This window comes from Alexandromys fortis, unplaced genomic scaffold (assembly GCF_014885135.2).
Source record: "Alexandromys fortis isolate MF-2015 unplaced genomic scaffold, M_Fortis_MF-2015_v1.1 scaffold_83, whole genome shotgun sequence".
Classification (NCBI taxonomy): Eukaryota; Metazoa; Chordata; class Mammalia; order Rodentia; family Cricetidae; genus Alexandromys; species Alexandromys fortis.
The window spans coordinates 7,660,584-7,668,122 of NW_026068001.1; the positions used below are offsets into that span (position 1 = coordinate 7,660,584).

Consider the following 7,539-nt stretch of genomic DNA (forward strand, 5'->3'; position numbering starts at 1 on the left):
CCCCCTCCCTCCCTCCCTCCCTCCCTCCCTCCTTCCTTCCTTCCTTCCTTCCTTCCTTCCTTCCTTCCTTCCTTCCTTCCTTCCTGTTTTCCCTCACAGCATCCTCCCACCTCAGCCTCCTAAGTGCTGAAACTACAGATACCGTCGCATTCAGCTTTGGTGGTGCACTGAAATAACCTCCTTGGAGTGAACTGGGCTCTGCAGACGTCCACAGGGATCTAGTCCACTTGGAAGCAGGGGCTAGAGTCTTGAGACCAGGACACACTTTGTGCTCAGATGTGAAGAAGAAGCCCATCTGTTGTGAAGAAGGCTGACACCTGCTCCAGGGAAGATAGTTCTTACAGGAATGCTCTGGTGACTGACCTTGGACAGCTTGTGGGTCGACTCTTGCGGTGGGAGCTAAGTTTCCAGCCCAGACATCCTAGCTCAGCTGGCTGCTTTTTGCTTCCACTCAGCAGCCTTCTGGGCTGGCTGCTGCCTGGCTTTGCCTGGAGGTTGGGCACAGCTGAAATGAAGGAGGAGGTGGCGCCGGAAGGTTCCACCAATAGTGATAATTAATTTGGCTTGTGGTCGCCTTGCACCTCTCATTTGAGGTTGTACAGGTACTCCAGACATTAATTAATTAGGCCTCCTGCACTTCCTGTGGGGTTTGGACAGATGTCTGATCCCAGGGGTGCTGTTTCCTGTGACCAGGGCAGAGCAACCAAGGCTTGAGTGGATAGTGAAGAAAGTACCATGCCACGTGACCCGCCATCACTGCTAGGGAGGAGACCTGGGCAGATGGGGATTCAGATCATGATGGCACTCTAGGATTTCTCTGTGAGCTCATGGGTTTGTGTCATCCCCAACTAGTCCCTCTGTGGAGGCTCTAGCTGGACAGGGAGCACTGGCTCTGGAACCTGCGGGGCGACTCTTGTTGTTCCGGTTATAGACTTACCCACCCACAGACCATGAGAGCCCAGCATGGAGGTCTTCCTTGTGGTACAAGGCTAGGCAAGGGGTGGCCGGTGGCAAGGTATTTTCACAAGCAGAGAAAATGTTAATGAGTCATGGTTTCTGAAATTTCTTCTCTGAGACTGTAACCTAACCAGCTCTAGGGTTCAGAATAATTGTTCTCAGTAATAACACAGAGCACCATACTAATACAGCCTTATGTGTGTCCAAGAAAGCAACAATTTATTCCAGGCAAGACTAACAAAACAAGAAGTGGTTGATTTTATTCATCTTGCTACCTGTCCACCGCAGAGATCAAGAAGCGAGGGAGAAGCCAGTTAATAAGGCTAGGCATTCTGGGGGGTTTTGATGGGTGCCTCTGGCATGCCCAGAAGCCAGGGCTGGGGGTTCTAGAAAGGAGACTGTATAAAGAAGCCCTGAGAACTATTTCTGCAGAGATAAGCCCTAAATTCACACTATACTTGTTTTCCTTAGAATGCACTTTTGAGACAGACGCAATGGCTTGACATCCAGCATCCATTTCATTCTCTTTTAGGCAGCTAAGTAATATATGCCTCAGAATCTCTTGCAGCTAGGGTTCTAGGTTCAGTTAAATTGATGTTGTGTGATTCTTGGTTTTGAAAGGTCATGTGTGTGTGGGTCATATGTTGCTGCTGTGGCCATGACTGAGGCCTCATGGTTTTCAAGCTGGTAGTGGTAACTTCCAGGTGTGGATCCCTGATGGTGGCAGATCAGTTGCATGGCATGGTTTTGGGAGACTTTTCTGGAAACTCAACATGGAACAGGACTTTATAACTCTCCAAATAATGCTGTTAGCGTCCTAATAACACCTCCTACAAGGAGTTATTATTAAGGTTTTCTACTTTAATTACTTGAAGTGGATTCTGCTCTGTACAACTGACTCCTGACCCCCAGCAGATTTGCTCACTCATGTAACCACATCTTTTGTGCCTCTACCCTCACTATTCTACCAAATCCTTCTTATAGAGATGATTGCAGGTCAGGCCTTGGCTCTGACAGCATCTCCTTTATGAGAACCTCTATGCAGCCTTCTCTGATATGTGACCTGCCTTTTCTGCCCCCAGCAACCAGTGTTCCTCATCTTAGTGCCTCCTTCGCCTCAGATGCTTACCATCTTCCTCTCTGCCAGCAGTCAGGGCTGTATCTTTTCTCTGTATAACTGATGTTGGGCAAAATTCTATGCATGCAGTAGGTACCCAAGAAACTTGCTAAACTTTAAAAATTTATGCTAATTTATTTTATTCGTCTGTACCAGCGTGGATGGGGGTGTGGATATGCCACCACACGTGCGGAGGTCAGAGGACGGGTTTTTGGGGAGTTAGTTCTTTCCTCCCACACATGGGTTCTGAAGCTTGAACTCAGGTCATTGTGCTTAGCAGCAAGCCCCATGAATCCCCGAGTCATCTCGCGGGCCTGAGGAAACTTTCTTGTTGAGAAAGTAAGGAACATAAGGCAGAGCCAAACCTGAAGCTCTGTAGTTTAGACATTGCTTCATTCAGTAGAGGGCAGAGGCATGTTGATTAGCGTGAATGGGGATGTTAGGGAGGAGAGCGGCAACCTGAAAACCAGGGGAGTCACTTCCTGGATCTGGCTTCCTCTTCTGTTAAATGTGTGGTGGTCTGGAAAGATAGTTCAGTAGTGAAGAACTCACACAGCTCTTCCAGACAAGCACAGTAACGTTCTCAGCACCCCATGCTGGATGGCTTACAACCACCTGTAACTCCAGCTCTAGAGAATTTGACGCCCTCTTCTGGCTTCTTTGGGTATCTGCACACATGTACACACATTCATGCACTAAGACATTATTACTATTTTTTAGAGAATGGATCTCTAACTCACGATTTTTAATTCCTTTTTAGTTTGTATGCATCTCTGTGTGAGGGTGTCAGATTCTCTGGAACAGGAGTTACAGGCAGTTGTGAGCTGCCGTGTGGGTGCTGGGAATTGAACCCTGGTCTTCTGGAAGAGCAGCCAGTGCTCTTCACTGCTGAGCCATCTCTCCAGCCCCCTAAAACATTTTTTAACAGGAGCAGGACTTCACTGCTGTTTCCTTGAGCACTTGAGTTTGGGAAATGCTGAGCTCATCAAAGGAAAACAGGTTTCTCCACTGCAGGGCTTCTCAGGCCCTTTAAATATGCTAATGTTCATTGTGACTCGAATGAAGGGCGGGTATAGATGCAGAAAGTCTTTTTGTCTTTTGCTTCAAGAACCTGAAAAACAAATTACTAAAAAACCTCAACGTCTCCCAATAAAAGCAGTTCTTACGCTTCTGTGCCTGGAGTCCCGTGGTCAGTGGCTCTCTCCAGTCTGCAGGCTCAGCAGGCTGGAAGCCAGTCTAAACCTGTCTTGGTCTGGAAGACTAGAGCAGGTCTTCACTGTTCCAACCATGCCCTGGATAAGCCCAAAAGAGGCAGCCCCCAAAAACCCGGCTCCTGGAAAGCTTGTTGGCCAGAAGACAGTGTCAAAGGGTCAGCAGGTCATCTTGCCCACAATAGGAGGTCTTGGCAAAGGTCCATGAAAGAGACTTGGACTGGATTTGGGTTCATAGTGGTGAAGAATTTGGTATATCCAGGCAGTCTACCGCAATGTTTCACCAAGTTCCAGGTGACCCAGGCCCACCTTTGTGGCTGCAAGGGGGTGCCAACGGGGGCACTGATTTTACACTCTGCTGGTTTCAGGGAGGGCGGCTGCTGAGCAGATGGAGTGGTGCAGGTCCTTGGCAATCTAAAGCCAGCAGTGGCAGCCCAGAAGGCAGGTGGCAGGAGAGTCACCAGCTTGAGACCAGTCTAGGTTACAGAACCAAGCCCAAACGACAAAACTCACCCCTGTGAACAATGTTTTTCCTGGTGCTGAGGGCACAGCCCAGGGCATGCGCTCCCCAGCTACATCTGAACCATTGTGGCAAGGATAGTTCTTTGCGCCACTATTCTTGGGGAGCAGAGCCTTCAGGGAGTATTATTTCTAAGAACTTGGCTGTGTGGGAGTACACTTTTCCGGTTCAGTTCCTCCAGGAAGGCCTTCAATGAGGGCTTGACCTTGGGACAGCAAGGCTTGGTGTCACTTGGTCTTCTTCCTGAGCTCTAGACCCAGGACCTGTGTTCTGCCCATAGTGACTCATGACCCCTGGGGCCAGCATATCTGAATGCCTGCCTGTGCCATGAGGAGAGGAATGGGGAACTGTTGGCCAGGCCTCTGCCCTTTCTGCCAGCCTGACTCTATTATCGTAAGGGCCCAAGACCACATGTAAAGAACATGTGGAGTGGCTGCAGGGGTGGCCCTGGAGTTTCCTGCAGCCCCATGGCCTGCTGCCCCTACACCCTGCTGCTTCTTGTTTATGGGAACCCAGAACAGCAAGAGTTGGCTTTTCTAACTTGCGGTCAGGGGTTGGCTCCTGTCTGTCAAAGCTCCCTGGGCCCCCTGGTAAATGTCCATAGCTTTGGGGGTTGGTAGACTCTAGGAAGAAGAGGCCTCTGGGAAGGAGAAGGCCTAAGGCTTGGGAGTCCCAGCCGGACGCGCAAATTTAGCCTTGTTAAGAAAACCTTCAAGGACGATAGGGTTGGTTGAAGGTGACGGACAGCAGAAGCACACGTGTGTGATTAAATTCGCGATGACTCAGCTAAGCCCCTGCGTGCACGCGTGAGCCCGTCATCTGCATAGAACATAGTCGTGCCAACCCCCATGTTCTTGTGCTAGGCACATCATGGACCTGTTAAAAGTCTCCCATCTCCCCAAAGCTATAGGAATTATTCACCATCGGTCTCAACCAAGGAAATAATCGGGCTGACTGAGCAGCTAAAACAGCAGCATTCCAAAGCCCAGACCTACCTCAATCACCTCAGGGGGTTCATACAGTACAGCCCACATTCTCACAGACACCCCCTGACACCAGCAAATTCTGTCCCACCTACATCAGCTCTTTCATCCTAATAGCAAAGCTCCATTTCATTTTGTTAAGGCTCACCTCTAACCCACACCTGAGGACTTGGAGTTCTTAAAAGCTATCACTGCCTCTTGTCAAATCTGTCAAAAGTCAGATCCCAAGACCAAATATCATAGCTTCCCTTTTCCCACCCACCAGGTCAGGGGCTCCCTTCTAGGAACTGACTGGCAGCTGGATTTTACTCATATGCCCACGGTCAGAAGAGTTAAATATCTCCTGGTCTTGGTGGACACCATATCTGGGTGGATTGAAGCGTTTCCCACCACTAAGAAGAGGGCCCCAACAGTCTCTGATGTTCTCTGAGAAATCATTCCCGGTTTGGAATCCCAACCTTTCTTCAGTCAGATAATGGCCCAGAGTTTACTTCCCAGATTTCTCAAAATTTGTCCAAGGCTCTTAACATTCCCTGGCATTTTCATATCCCATACCACCCTCAGTCTTCAGGGAAGGTAGAATAAACTAACCACTCTTTAAAAATGTTCTTGTTAAGATGTCACAGGAGCTTCACCTCGACTGGGTAAATTTTGCCTCTGGCCCTTCTTAGGCTTAGGGCTCTCCCCAAAAGCCCCCTTTCCATCCTGCCCTTTGAACTCATGTATGGGTGGCCAGTTTTAACCCCCAGCCTCTCACCCAAAACCTCTCCCCTTCCTGATCACCTTCTTATTCCGCTGTTATTCTATCTTTGCTCCCTATTATGGGATTTCACCGACCACTCATAACCTCAACCATGTGCTAATTCATGCCCACCGCCGATTAAAACAGGGGATCAGGTATTATTTTCTCCCCCAGACCAATCCCTCTCATCCCTTTCCCCTAAATGGCAAGGGCCCCTTTCAAGTAGTTCTTGTAACTCCCACAGCTGTCAAGCTTGAGGGATGTCCTCATTGGATTCACCTGTCCCATCGTAAACATTTTACTTTTCCAGCTCAAGATACTTCCTCGTATATGGTAACTCAAACAAGGCCCTGTTCCCTTAAGTGCCAGAGGACACCAAGATCAGCCACTCTCTCTCCAGTTCTAGAAAAATAAAAGTCTCACCCTTACTCAACTTTCTTGTGCCAAAAACCCCATATACTCTCCCTCTTCCTCTTTCTCCTATCTGCTTTACCAACTTTTCCCTATCTCCAATGTCATGCTTAAATTTCCAGTTAACCACTAAGCCATTATTACAGGGACCATCATTAAACATAGAGCTGGAGGTACAAGGAGCGTCAAAAGCCCAGGCGAAGAGAAACAATAACGAGTTTGCAGCCCCGAACTCCAAAAAAATCTCACAAAACAGACTTTAATATAACAGATTTAGCACAGACTGCAGCAGTGTCTCCTGGATGTTAAGTAAATACCATGATGCTAAAGGAAAACAAGTGCCTTAAGAGTCACTTCAGGTAAAACATTAAAGGGTCAAATAATTATCCTTTTCAATAATTTCCCTCACACCATCTTCCATTCCAACAATATATCATCGTAATCATAAGCTTTTAATATGTCTAAAATTTATTTATTTTCAAACATTTTTTTCATAAGCTCCAGGTAGTCAATTGGACCTACCTAAACGGACCAGACTTACCCAGAAAAAGTATCATTTGATTTGTCCATGGTGTAGCCTGGGAACCCCTGGGAAATTCCCTCCTCCCCCCCCCCCCCCCCCCCCCCCCCCCCCCCCCCCCCCCCCCCCCCCCCCCCCCCCCCCCCGCCCAAAAGAACTCCCCTCTTTCTTCCATCTTGGAACCTTCCTCCCTTAATCACTGGTATCTTAAGTATTTTCCAGACATAATTTTCTGCCTTTCCAGCATCTTGCGGGGTCCAAGCTGCCAGCCAACCAGTTCCACGGAGCCCAGAGAAACACAACAGTAATCAGACAACCCAGGACGTGGTCAAGCATCTCAACCCCCTGACGCCCACAAAATCAGCAACGACACCCACAAAGCCAACATGAAGCAGTCATGAGAGGCCTTATGACACTCCATTCCCACCCATTAAAAAGACCTCAAACTCCCCAATTTTTTATAATAAACAAAAGAGTGGAATGTAATGATTTCAGCCACGTAAGGCGGATACTGCCAGGTTCTGGAGCCATGCACGTGCAGACGGGCCCTCGGGCGTGGAGGTGCCTAAAGGTTAAAGGGCCCTGCGTGACCCACGTGAGCACAAGCGTGGTTATGTCCACGATGACTCAGCTAAGCCCTTGCACGCGTGTGTGAGCCCTGTCATCTGCATATGACGTAGTCATGCCAATCCCCTGTGTGCATGCGCTAGGCAGCTTTTAAAAAGCTGGACACACCGTCTTCCTCTCTCTCTCTGCACACCGTTTTCCCTGGCCTGTATGTAACCCCTCTAATAAACTCCTAAGTGGGTTTGTTGCATGTTCTGTGTTTCCTTTTCACTCGCACCAGGTAATTTCACCTGGGACAGGTGAAAGGCCCTGCCACTAGGGCCAGTGGGCATGAGTCTTAGACAGGGTAAGCTACCCCTGCTAAGCCTGGAAGTGACCCATGCAGGAGGAACTTTTTTCCCACTTTGGAACAGGATTCACCTAGAAATTTATTGTGATTGTACCAGAAACAAATGCAGCAAAATTAATGCATTAAAATATACTTAAAGGAAATGCTGGGCCATTGGCTCTT

General features: G+C 48.6%; 1 long non-coding RNA gene across 1 annotated transcript in view; it reads left to right on the forward strand.

The window, feature by feature from the left end:
* Window positions 1-7,246, forward strand: part of LOC126512921 (uncharacterized) — a 41,516-nt gene extending 34,270 nt beyond the window's left edge. Inside the window, exon 6 of the long non-coding RNA XR_007595191.1 lies at window positions 6,684-7,246. This is a non-coding gene — a long non-coding RNA (uncharacterized lncRNA). The remainder of the gene's footprint in view (window positions 1-6,683) is intronic.
* The last annotated feature ends 293 nt before the right edge of the window (window positions 7,247-7,539 follow it).